Consider the following 14380-nt stretch of genomic DNA (forward strand, 5'->3'; position numbering starts at 1 on the left):
CTTGATAGTAAAACTTTCTTTAACACTTTAACTTTACGGATAATTATTTACCCCCCTAATTTTATTACAAGTGAATTTTATATCACCCGAATGACTGACGTGATAAATTATAACAATATCAGCGCGTAAATAAAGAAAAATAAAATTAAATGGAGCCCTTTTTCTTTTTTCTTTTCAGCCAATACAATTTTTTCCATTTCTTCTTCTTCTTCCTTATGCCCATTACCCCAAACAAATAATAAAGAGAAAATAAAATAATAAATGAGAAAAGAAATAAATTAATAAACAAAAAATAATTTATTTTGTTTTATTGAAAAAGTAAAATTATAGAAAGAGAGAAAAAAAGAAGAAGAAGAAGATAAACTAATAAAAAAAGAAAAAAAGGAAAGAAATAATAAAATGTTACTAAATGGTATATCTAATAAAGGATAATAACTACGAAAAAAGAAAATAATAAAAGAGAAGATAAAAATAGTAAATAAGAAAAGAACAAATATATATATATATATAATATATATATATATATATATAAAATCTTTAGTCAAACGGTTTCATTTGATGGAACTGTAATTGTTGTATTATCGTTACATCGCATCCCAATAACAAAGAGAAAATTCAGCCAATTCGAATCGAAGTTGTGCCCCCATTAACATAATTTTGTATTTGTTTTTATAAAAAAAAACACACTAAATGTCAAATCACATATTATGTATTTTTTTCTTATTTATTTATTATTGTAGTCTAGTTATTTTTTTATTATCCGAAGGTAGTTAGTTAATATTTTATTTTTAGTTAATTATTTTGTTTTTTAATAAAATGCAAAACTATGAAATGTGGGAAAAAAAATTATAAGATGATAAACTAACCAAAAAAAAAAGGAGAAAAAGGAACAAAAAATCAAAGAAGAAGAATGAAACAAATAATAAAGAGAAAATAAAAAATAATAAATGAGAAAAGAAATAAATTAATGAACAAAAAATTATTTATTTTATTTTATTAAAAAAGTAAAAATATAGAAAGAGAGAAAATAAGAAGAAGAAGATAAACTAATAAAAAAAGAAAAAAAAGGAAAGAAATAATAAAATGTTACTAAATGGTATCTCTAATAAAGGATAATATGAAGGAAAAAAATGAGAAAGGAATAAAAGAGAAGATAAAAATAGTAAATAACAAAAGAACAAAAATAATTTATTTTATTTTCTTAATAAGGTAAAAATATATAAAGAGAGAAAAAAAATTAAAAAGAAGGAAAATAGTTGAATTTGTATTTGGCTATGAATTCGTTTCGTAGCAAATAGTTGAATTATTCACTACAAATTTTAAGTCGTCGCTATTTAAGACCTTACATATTTTGTGACAACCTTTTTATTATCACTAAATCACAAATTGATTAGAGACAATAAAATGTTTGTCACCAATAATTTATATTATTAGTGACAAAAATATATGTCATAATTAAATCTAAATTTTTATAACTAAAAATTATAATATTTAACTACAAACTCTAATTTGTCGATATTGTAACAACATACTTTTTGAGACGATATTTTTTTGTGTCCAAAAATTAATAAATCTAAGACAAAAAATAATTTGTCACGAACTAGCTACATCATTAACGACGAAATAATGTGTCACCGATAACTTTAAATTCGTGACTAACACTACTCAACAATTGGCGCCAATTCATTTTTTGGTGGGAAACTTTAGTGGACAAAACTTTGCTACGAATTTTTATGTTTCGCCACTAAATGCATGTATCCCATATATTTAAGCACGAAAACTAAATTTTGTCACTAAAAGAAAACAATTAGTGACGAATTTGATGTCGTAGCTAATAATTTCGTAATTGACACAACTGATTTGTATCAAAATGAATACAGTTGTATACATTTTAGGAGAAGAGAGGCGAGCGAGATCAAGAGAGGGAGATGGAGGAGAGAGAGGATGAATACATGTATTCGTTGTATCACGAATACAATTGACACAATTGATTTGTACCAAAATGAATACAATAGTATACATTTTAGGAGAAGAGGCGAGCGAGACCGAGTGATTCATTTATGACGGCTGCTGAGCAGCTTCCCATGAGTACTTCATGTGATATGGAGATGGTGGTGCTTGAGGTACAGGCAGAGCAGGAATACTCGAGGCATATTCATAAAACCAGTGCCCATACTGCAAATACTTGAGGTAATTATCATAGTCCCCACTTAGATCAGATAAAGCTTTCGAAGAAAGTTCAGCACCACTTGTTGACGCCAAATCCCAGTTCAGATGATCACCTCCAGAGTTTGGAATAGAAGAGATAGCTTCCTTAACATCCAAAACAGTCTGCTTCAAGCCATGGACGGTAAAATCCTTTCCCTCATTAGTAGGCAGCGATGACCCAGATGAAACATTCTTCTCAGAGTTGCCAAACTGTTTCATATGGGAAATCTCATTTTTCATCTCCCTATTGTACACATGGGAGTCAGCAAAAAATAGATGAGGTGCATGATGAGGCATACCCCGAGTTAATTGGCACTTTTTGCTACTTGAATCACCAAATTCAGGCCTATCTGTAGATATTGAAAGGCCATTCTCAATGAAGCTAGCAAGATCTACTGCATCACCAAAAAGACGGTAACCCAACGGGCTTCCCTTTCCATGCCTCTCTGCCATCAACGGCAGCATAGATGGATGTGCCTCTGCAGTGCCTTTCTGATGTCCATCTTCTCTGCAAGAAGATCCGTCAGGATTGAGCTTACAAATTCCATGTGTTCCACCGTCACTGGCAAAACTTAATTCAGATTTTCCCTGCTCTATTTGTGATGGATCAAAATTTGGAGCAGGAGAGGCAAGACAAAAGTCATTGCTCGGATTTTGAACATCAGGCCTCTCTCCACTATCATGCCGATCCATAGTATTAGGGAAAAACCCATAAAGTTCCTCCACAATATTATCTTCGCATTGTAGAAGAATGCTTTCCAGCTTTCTAGCCCCATAATTGATGGCACTTCGTATCCGGTAGAAATTCCCTACATAGCAGATAGACATGATAGAGCATATCACTCAATGGACAAGGAAAACAAGGTCTTGGATGACTTACTGGTTCAATGTCCAAATTCACTTCCAAAACCAGACCTATCCTTTTCTCTGAAGCTAGTTGTTGAAATGTCATAATCAGGAAATACTAGGAATTATCTGATTATAGTTTTTCATTCTCAATTCACAAAAAGAATAATCTGAACCCACTGGGTATAATCTGGTTTGACTATGATGCAAAACCACATTATGTGTGCAAAAAGTCTGATTAAATTAAACCTAATTTGAATCCATTTAACCCTGCCCCGACAACTATGATATACCACATGTCCAATGGTTTATGATACCAGCATAAAATATATTGATTATCATGAGCATTATATGGTAGTATCAAAGAGGATAGAGAATTAAGTTTAGGAGACATTATACCTTTACTGACACTTCAACCAAGATTATTACTTTCCTTTAGAGGATCAATTATGTTAAGATACTTGTGCTGAATTTTCCGGGAATTTAAATCACCGCCTTTAGAAGGCACTGAAAACCTTTCAAGACAATATCTAATGAAATCATTGCTGAGCAGTACATCACCACCATCATTTTCAGGCACCTCAACTGCATGATAGGAAACAAAATCATTGGAACCAAACAAAAGGTGACAGGATCACGACAAACTGCAGCCAGAACATGTTTCTTACCAACATATTTCGGTAAAGAGGATATGCGAACAGGCCCAGTTAGACTAACATAATAGTTATCCCAATCGAACTTGCCGAAGTAGTCCAAAAACTTATATAGAACCTAGAATTCACCATATCAGTCATTAGGCTCACCAATATCAAATTGAAACCTGAAATATCATCAGTTATGCCAGGAGAACTCACTGCTAAGGGACCATCTAGTGTTGCATGAAAAAAATGAAAGATGTACAGAACCAAAGTTTCTAAGGCATAAGTAGAAAACAAGCCGTGATGAGCACCAAGAAGACGGCTTTCATAATAGCACCAAGTTTTTATCAAGATAATGCTGCGCTTAAATAGATGATCTTTTCCAATGAGGCGATCAACCTGTAAAGTAAGCAGAACCCAATAAGTGAATAAGTTCGCTTCCAATGTCACAAACAAAATGATCAAAGACAATTACAAAAACAAAAGTTGATCCAGAGTAATCTCATTCTCCTCTTTCTCATTCAAACCCCAGCCACCACCCCTAATGCCTTCCCGAAGGATGATCAAGAAAAGAACAAAGCTTCGGGTTATCAGAACATCAACATCTTTTCAATTCCAGTAGTCATGGTTTCATCAATTTATAATCATTTTACACCTTGAAATAGTTTGTTTAAATTGAGCTCCCAAGATTTGACTTTGGCAATGCTAGAGGTGGGGCAAAATTGGCTACTGGTGAAGGAGACGCTCATTAGCTATGTTGCTCGGACTCTTCAAAAATGTCAACGGGTGTTTGTCAGATTCACCAAAAGTAGTGTATTTTTGGAGAATCCGACATAGGTGCGGTATCAAAAGTGAAGAGTCTGCCCAACTAAGCTCATTTGACAAAGATGAAAGTCGTACTTATATAAACTCTAAAACGACGAGGGGGATAGAGACATCATGCTGGGGGAGATAAAGCACTCAAAGAGGCGTCATGATTTTGGGTATTGTATGTGTATAAAAGTAGATGAGGTTAAAGGTGTTATTAGTAGGATGTGCAGGGGAAGAGCGACCAGGCCAGATGAGATACCAATAGAATTTTGGAGGAGCGGAGGCAGGGTATGTATCTAGTATTCAGAGTTTGACATGGCTATTGAGAACTAATGAAATCAGATGGTTCTATTTCTCAATCTTTCTGACTTGCTCCTACGAAACCAAGACGGGTTTTTGGGGTTAGCTCACCGTTGCGGGATCGCAACCATATATTATGATATGATATACCATATCAATTTGTTATGTATGGATGATGTATGGAGTGGTTAACTACATTATTTAATGAAGTTTTTAAGATGGCGAAAATGTCGAAGGAGCGGAAGTGGATTACAATGATTCCGTTGTACAAAAACAAGGGTGACATTCATAGTTGCAACAACTATAGGGGTATAAAGCTACTAAGTTACACTATAAAAGTTTGGGAGAGGGTGGTGGAGCTGAGGGTGAGGAGGGGTGTGTCTATTTTCGAGAAACATCCATCTTGTTAGGAAACTAGTAGAAGAGTGTAAGGAGAGGAAGAAGGACCTTTACATTGTGTTCATCGACCTAGAAAAAGCATATGACAATGTCTCAAAGGAGGTTTTATGGAGATGCTTGGAGACTAACGGTGTCTGTGTGGCGCACACTAGGGCGATCAAAGACATGTATGATAGAGCCAAAACCTAGGTAAGAACACTAGAGGAGACTCGGAGCATTTTTCAGTTGTGACGAGGTTGCAATAAGGATCAACTCTTAGCTCGTTTTTGCTTGCTCTGGTGATAGATCAATTGACACGAAAAATTTAAGGTGAGGTGCCATGGTGTATGTTATTTATAGATGACATAGTGCTGATGATGAGACCTGTGATGGAGTTGACGCTAAATTGGTGTTTGGAGACAGAGCCTGGAGTCTAAAGGTTTAGGTTGAGTACGACCAAAATAGAATATTTTGAATGCAAGTTCAGTGACGTAACGCCTGATGTTGACGTGGAAGTAAGTCTTGATTCACATGGCATCCAAACTTCAAGTATCTTGGGTCTTTTATCCAATGAAATGGGAAATTTGACGATGATATCACACATTGTATTGGTGCATGGTGGATCAAATAGAGGTTCGCATCTAGAGTATTATGTGATAAGAAGGTGCCACCAAAACTTAAATGGAAGTTCTAAAAAGTGGTGGTTAGACCAACTATGTTGTATGGAATGGAGTGTTGGTCAATCAAGTACTCTCATGTTCAGAAGATGAGGATGTCGCGGTGGATGTAAGGGCCTACTAGGGGCGATAAGATTAGAAATGAAGATATCTAGGGCAAGGTAGGAGTGACATCAATGGAGAACAAGCTACGGGAAAGAGGTTGAGGTGGTTCGTACATATGAAGAGGAGATGCACGGATGCCCTAGTGCGGAGGTGTGAGAGGTTGGCTACGGATGGTTTCTGGAGAGGTAGAGGTTGGACGAAGAAGCAATATGACATAACACAGTTGTAGCTTACCGAGGAAATAACATTAGATAAAAAGGTTGTGGAAGACACAGATTGAGGTAAAAGGTAGTAAAGTGTTTTCTTGCTTATCCTTCCTTATAAGTAGTCGTAGTATTTCTCCTATAGTGATTGTCCCTAGATTTCAGGTACTATCTACCATCTCTCACACTATTTGTTGTACCTATGATGAGTCGGTGTTTTAGTGACTTAATTCATCTATCTTCCGCATGAAAATGATGTCCTCAATGTCATTCTATGCCTTTTTTATAATGTTTCCTTATGTTTCAGATCATGGAGTCCTAAGAGTACTTAAACATGATATGGAAGGAAAAGCATGCAAAAGAGGAAAGACGAGCAAATTTTGAGTGAGACATCGCCTAATGGGTATGGTGTATCGCAAATCTCCCAGGAGTTTGTCGAAAGTAACAGTTCAATCCACTTCTGTGCATCGTCGATCAACAACAGAAAAGACCACTCAGCGTATCGCTGAAGTGTTTTGACAAAGACAATGCATCGCCTGAAATTATAGTTGCCTGAAGGAAAAATCAATTGCACAAGACAAAACAGCGAGGTGAAAACCGAAGTCAGCGTATCGGCGAACGGTTTGGCGAGTCCAATCAAGATCGCAAAATGGCACCGAGGACAAATTTATGAATACTTTCTCTGAAGTATAAATATAATTGGAGGACAGAGAATGAGTACTTTTGCACTTTCTGAATTCTAAGAACATTCTCTACAAACCCTTGGTAATTGAAAAAACTGTACTTGGGATTGGTGGAACATTCTTGTGATTCAATACATTTGGCAAGAAGTACAGTGGGCACTCGCACACGTGAAAAGGTCGAACAGAGTAGCACAAGTGTATAGGATGACTTTGGCTGGAACCATTTATTGCCTGAGGATGGAACACAACTACAGAATTTTAGACATATCATACGAGATGTGCATGGAAGAGGATCCCAACAAGACAGATTAGGTAGTAGATTATAACAACTCAACGAATATCCCTTGTATTGATGTAATAGGTGTGTAGGGATAGTTATTAGTAAGTGATGCTTAGCAGAATTTGGGGCTTCATGTCCTAGCCTGCTGTTTTGATGTTTTGTAATGTTCACTTGGTAAATAAAATATTTACTTACCAAAAGAAAGTCCACAACCAATGACATAGGAAAGAACTGATATAGTTTTAATAACATATCAAATCAACTAATTAACTCTGAAAATGCAACTATTCAGCCCCATATTTTTCAAGATTGCAAAAACTATCTTTTAGTACTTGTATGTTGTACATTTAGCAGAAGAAGACAAGCAAAAAGACAACATGCCCAGAGTAATAGTTTACAACACAATCAACTGCATATAGAGTGTATTGTTCAACAGTTCAACAACCACCTTCTAATATTTAAAAGAGAAATAAGTTTCAGAAAAGATTACACCTACCTGCTCAAGAAAGCCGAGAGTACAAAGGCCACCTATTTGGTTTAAGGAAATATCAACAACTATGTTCTGCACAAAGCATTTTACAAGCTTAACCTGCCATATGAGAGTAAAACGTCAGGGGTCACAGCTTTAGTATTAACAATATTATACTAAAGATATGAATTTGCTAGGAACAGGAGAATAAAGTTGGTGAGATGCATGTGTAACATGCAGGGAATATGCAGGACATGATACTACACTGCAAATTTGCAGTAGAGCTTTGGGCCTTGATATACTACCTTTTTTTTATAACTTGGTAATCCTCTGAAAGAGTGGCGGATGATGTGGCTAGTTGGAGGGTAGAGAGATGGAGTCCGGGAAAGATACAAAAGGCAATCCTCTTTGCATGGTTCAAACAATTTAGGGAAAAAGGATCAGCCAAGAACTTAGGAGTGGAGAGACCAGTGTAGAAAGTCAACATTGTTCTTTTATTCTGTTTGTACTTTTGGTTTCAAGATCCCTTTTATATACCTAGTTGGTTGTACTTCAAAAACTTAAGAGGTATACCTGTCTAAACGTGACAGTCTTGGTGCTCTTCATAAAAAAGATCTTGATTTACCCCACAACCAACAAGAGGGGGAAAAGTACACTTGCTAGTCGATTAGGTTTCCCGAAAGCATAACTAGTAAATCCAGATTACCAAGGCAGCAGATGTATTTGGATTTCATCAAAAAAAAAAGAAACTCTAATCATGCCAAATATGAGAACTTTTATAGAAATATAAAATAAATAAAAACTATGCCAAATATGATATTAGCTAAATTAGTAAAGGTAGCCATTTAATGTTTCCAGTATGTAATGTGAAAAGGCAAAGGAGAGAGCAATCAAAGGATAGAAAAAGAAAAGAAAAGGAAAGGCAGCAATTATAAACCTAATGCGAGCACAGGAAATACAGCTCACACGATGATAAATTATATCATGGGAATAAACATGGAAATCAAAATTGAACTTGATGATTATGACGATTCAGATACTTCACTAAATCAATCATTGATACAAACAACTAAAGTTCGGTTAACCTTGTTAAAGTATGTCACCATCTCATGTAAAAGCTTCAATTGTTAGAGAGCACACTTAGATTTACTTAATTGTGTTTTCAACAGCTCCCTCATGTGCATTCATGTGCGGGCCTGATTCTTTTTTCAGGGGCCAAGCATATGAAAATTCGTTTAATAATGGATGGTGGTGAAACTCAAACCAAAGACCCCTGCCGGTTCTAATACCATGTTAAAGTATGTGACCATCTCATCCCGCGGTTAGAAAGAGCACGCTTTAATTTACTAATGATGTATCAACAAACCTTATTTAATTCACAACTGACAACAACAGCCAACCTAGATTTTCCAGCTTCTTCAGTAAGAACATAATAGAAATAAAATCAGTTTTGAGCAACACAATCAAAGAGTTAGGCCTCTAGCAATCAAAGCCGAACGCTTGAGATTGCACGCGCCAACTAAAACGTTTACTAATTTCCCAGAACAGGACTTTCAAAATTTCAACATTTAAGTACCAAGAACAAACCTTATCTTTCCTTAAAAAGGGGGACACACCTCAAAATAAGATATTTTTCATAAGTGAAACGTTACTAAAAGCTTTGAAAATAAACCAACAACACCAAACATAAAGACCAGATACCAGTCTTGCAAGATGCTTTGTGCCTGATAACACACCATCACATAAAATGGGACGGAGATAGTATAACATATTGAACAGTACAACTAAAATAAATTTAGCACCTCAGCACGAATCAACTGAACATCTTTTACAGCGAATTCTGCATCCTTATTTCGATCTTCTGCTTCAAGTGTAGACACCATATCATCAGCAAAAGCATCCTCGAAATCTTTTCCAACAAATGCAGTCAAATCAATATCTCCATCAGGAAGATAGGTCTTTAATGGGACAGAACCGTAAGGGAATACCTGAAATTGGTTCCAATAAAACATTTCATTTAAGATTTCGACTCAAAGCACAAAAGTAACATTGACTGAAAATATAGAATATGAAAACATTAAAATTGTAGAAATACCTATCTGCAATCTTTGTATTTGAAAAAAAAAAACTCTAAACCAAAAACAAATTTGTCTTGAACTATCCTGTCTCCAACTGAGTAAAGGGAATGATTTATCATAAAATGTGTCAAAAGAGATTTACTGTTCTTTTGTTATTAGTTTTTTTTTTTAAAAAAGAAGAGATTTACTGTTCTTTCACCAATTTCCCTACCCGTAGCTGTCCTCTTCCGTCCACAGAAGTTGTTCCCCTTAAACCTGAACTAATATTATACTTCATGGAGACCAACTCTAAATAGACAAGCCATCATGTCACCATACCTCTAATTAACCATGCTATCATCAGCCATAAAAAGATATAGATAAATGGGCCTACATTAATAACATATTCGAAATGAAAGCAGTCACCTAACACGGTTAGAACATTGTTCATACTACCTCACTATCTTCTTTTCGTTGACAAGTTGTGTATCTTCTCATCTAGGATTAGTCTGGAGGATTTCTAGTCTAATGAAACTTTCTTAATCATAGCAGTGCATTTGAAAGGAAATTTTGCTATGGATAAACAGTTTGGACGGACACCTGAACCATGGATCTAGCACCATGCATGCACCAGCATAACCATAATTCATAGATGCATCAAATTAAAATTGTAGAAATACGAAGACCTGCCAAATCTTTGCATTTGAAAAAAGATAAAGAAATACTCCAAACCAAAAAAAATAAAAATATGTCCCACTACCTCTAATTAACCATGGTACATCACCCAACAAAAGATATAGATAAATAGGTCTTCATTAATAACATATCCGAAATGGAAGCAAGTCACCTAACACGGTTAGAATATTATAGTTCATACTACCTAGCTATCTTCTTTTTGTTAATATTGCCTAGCTATCTTCTATGTAGCTCGGACCCTCCAAAGTTGATGCCGCACCCATGTCGGATCATCCAAAAATGCACTACTTTTGGAGGATCAGACATGCACCCATCGTAATTTTTAAAGAGTCCAAGCAACATAGGCTATCTTGTCATCTAGAGGGCTAGTCCGGAGGCTTTTTAGTCAAATTTTACTTTCTTAATTATAGTAGTGCATTTCTTCTCAAAAAAAATTATAGTAGTGCATTTGCAAGGAAGTTTTGCCAAGGATAAGCAATTTGGACACCTGAACCATGGATCTAGCACCATGCATGCACCAGCGTAACCATGATTCATAGATGTACTAGCAAATCGATACTGTAACCTCATCAAAATGATCCAATAGCGATTTTGGAATGCTAAATTTAGCAATTTAAATCATTATCCTCACGTTGTACCATTAACAAGAATTTTCTGACTTTAAATACAAATCAAACCTTCAGAAAAATGTGATGTTAACCATCTTATCTTAACAACTTCACCATTTTATACCTCAAAATATTCCATCTGAATTAAGAAAAAACTGTGACCTAAATAATGCCCTAGGGCTTCAGTTCAATGATAATACACTAGTATGTGATGTAAAAGTTAGGTGCACGTTCCCTCCCATGGACCAAAAGTTAAGTAGTATGTAAGTGGAGAAGGTTAGAAGGATAGACCCATTATTCATCAAGTTCCAAACCGTGCTCAGTTGGAATTTCTCAAAGGTTTGTTGTATGACTAATTGCAACCTTATTCCCATTCCATAAATTGAAGTGATCTACCTATTAGAGGTAGTATTTTCATATAACTCTCCTACTCCTGTTGATCTTTCAGCCCCCACCGCCCCACCCCCTTCTCGTTAATACTTGACTTCACACCACCATTATTCTGCTCCTATGCTCAATAAGATATAGCAACGGCATCAACAATCAACAAGTAAGTAAAACCATGCCCTAAACATGATCATAATACACCGAGTCAATAAATATAGAGCCTGTTTGGCCAAGCGTTTTTAAGTCAGAAGCACTTTTTTTTTTTTAAAAAGCACCTTTTCCTTAAATTGTGGTGTTTGAGACAAACATACTAAACATTAATAACATATTTGAAATGGAAACAAGTCACTACGATTAGAATATTATTATTCATACTGCCTAGCTATCTTCTTTTTGTTGAGAAGTTGTGTATCTTGTAATCTAGGCTTAGTCCAAAGGCTTTCTACTCTAATTTTACTTTCTTAATTATAGTAGTGCATTTGAAAGGAAGTTTTATTATGGATAGATAATTTAGACACCTGAACCATGGATCTAGCACCATTTAAACCACGAATCACAGATGCACTAGCAAATTAAAATTGTGACCTCATCAAATGATTCAATAGTGATTTTGGAATGCTAAATTTAGCAATTTAAATCATTATCCTCATGTTTTACCATTTACAAACATCTTTTGGCTTTAACTACAAATCAAACCTTCAGAGAAATGTGATGTTACCCGTCTTCTCTAAACAACTTCACCATTTTATACCTTAAATATTCCACTAAATTGACTCAAATATATATATAGATATCATGTTTTACCATTTACAAACATCTTTTGGCTTTAACTACAAATCAAACCTTCAGAGAAATGTGATGTTACCCATCTTCTCTAAACAACTTTACCATTTTATACCTTAAATATTCCACTAAATTGACTCAAATATATATATATACATATATATATATACATATTCCATCTAAATTAAGAAATGTGTGATCTAAATAATGCCCTAGGGCATTGGTTCAATTATCATAGCCTAGTGTATGATGTGAAAGTTAGGCGCACATTCCCTTCCATGGACCAAAAGTGCGGTATGTAAGTGGAGAAGGGTAGCAGGACAGACCCATTATTCACCAAGTTCCAAACCATGCTAAAGTTGGAATTTCTTGATGGTTTGTTCTATGGAAAAATTGCAACCTTGTTCTCATTCCATAAATTGAAGTGATCTACCTATTAGGTATCACTGGCATATAACTCTCCTTCTCCTCTTGATATCTACACCCACTGCCCTACCCTTTTTGTTAATACTTTGACTTCACTCCACCATTATTCTGCTCCTATATTCAATAAATTATAGCAACAGCATGGACAATCAACAAGTAGCTTTCTATGTAAGCAAAACCATGCCCTAAACCTGATCATAAATACACCGAGTCAATAAATATAGCACTTAATGGATGAGCTGCACTGATCAAAATTATCACTTACATAAACTAGAATTCAAACCAGACATTGTTTTCCTTTGATTGATAAAGATCAACCAAACAACTAAATTTCAACACTCTCTCAACATAATATAAATGCTGCACTCTAGCTTGATGTATAAGACTTCCTAGTATTAAGAACGTTCGAGTAAGATTTATTTCCAGCTAAAACAAATTTCACGTTAGAAAACCTACTACTCGAAAAACTGCAATAACTCTAAATTGTATAAGCCGAAGCAGTATTGATGACACTCAACTTACAAAGCCATGCTTAACCAAGTTTATCACTTAGTTACTTGACATCCCTTCCCCAATGAACACAACATCCACATAGACCTACTCGTATTACTTCACAATCATGAAAATTCACTTCCATAAATTGCTCTTCAATCAATAATTCATGTCGAGTAGACCTTGTTGTAGTGAGAATTCTTAATTCATGAGTTGTAGGTCATAATGCAGCAACATTATAAACATGAGTAAATCAAACACGAGCTTACATGGATCTTGTATACAAGCAGCATGTGCACCTGCACCCACTATCTTTCAGTGGGAATTTAAACAAGACAAGCAAATTGAACCATTAACATTAAGCTTATGCTCCTAAAACAAAAACATACTAAACAAAACTACTAAAGCTCCAACTTCCACCTCCAATAACCAAAACATTAAACACAAAAAAAAATTTGTATGTTAATGGAAACACTTTACCTCACAACGAAGTGAACCTCGGACCAAGTTCTGAACATATTCAATGACACTTCGTCTTCGGTTTTCCGATACAGTAGTGAGCTGAACTCTCCGAAGAATGTTCTGAGTGACTTTCTCAGCCACCGCCCACCTCTCAGGCCCAATATCAGAAACACTTAGGTTTGAAGGTATTTCTGGAGAAGACAACAAGAAGGACGGTGACTGTGATGGTACCAACATCTCCTGCTCCTCGACTGTACCGCCGTCGTTTGGTTCCCTAAATACACCCATAAAAATCACAAAAAATTTAAAACTTTGTTATTATCAATTTAATTATAAAACCCAAATCATTATTTGATCAGAAACTCAGCTGGATTCAATGAAACAACAACTTAAAGTCCCAAAAAAAGAGTAAAGAATGAAAAAAGATTCTAACTTTTTACTCTGAAAAGGGGAAATTGGGAGTGATGGAAGAAAAGGGAAAGGATTGAAGAGAAAACAAAAGCCAAAATGAAAGTTGAAACTTCCAAGAAAAATGAAACTCAAAAAACATGAATCAAGAAAGACTAATTTTTAAAAAACTGGGGATTTAGTGAGATTTTAGTAGTTGGTTTTTTTTTTGTCCCAGAATCTGTTTTTTTTTTAAATTTAATTATTTCAGCCAAAAACAAAAATGTTTTTTAATAGAGTTTGCTTTAAAAATGTATTTCTCTAATTTGTAATAATATAATTTTTTTCATTTTTTTGGTGTGTGTTGGGGGTTGGGGTCTGGGGTAGGAATTAGGTATTTGAGATAATGGCGTATTAATTTTATGGATAAATTTACATTTACCATTCTTGATTTTTAGGCAAAAATCATTAAATTATAACTACTT

General features: G+C 35.0%; 1 pseudogene; it reads right to left on the reverse strand.

Moving 5' to 3' along the window:
• Window positions 1-2012: 2012 nt before the first annotated feature.
• Window positions 2013-14074, reverse strand: LOC125871048 (uncharacterized; annotated as a pseudogene).
• Window positions 14075-14380: the final 306 nt, after the last annotated feature.

The sequence above is a fragment of the Solanum stenotomum genome, chromosome 7 (assembly GCF_019186545.1).
Source record: "Solanum stenotomum isolate F172 chromosome 7, ASM1918654v1, whole genome shotgun sequence".
Taxonomy (NCBI): domain Eukaryota; kingdom Viridiplantae; phylum Streptophyta; class Magnoliopsida; order Solanales; family Solanaceae; genus Solanum; species Solanum stenotomum.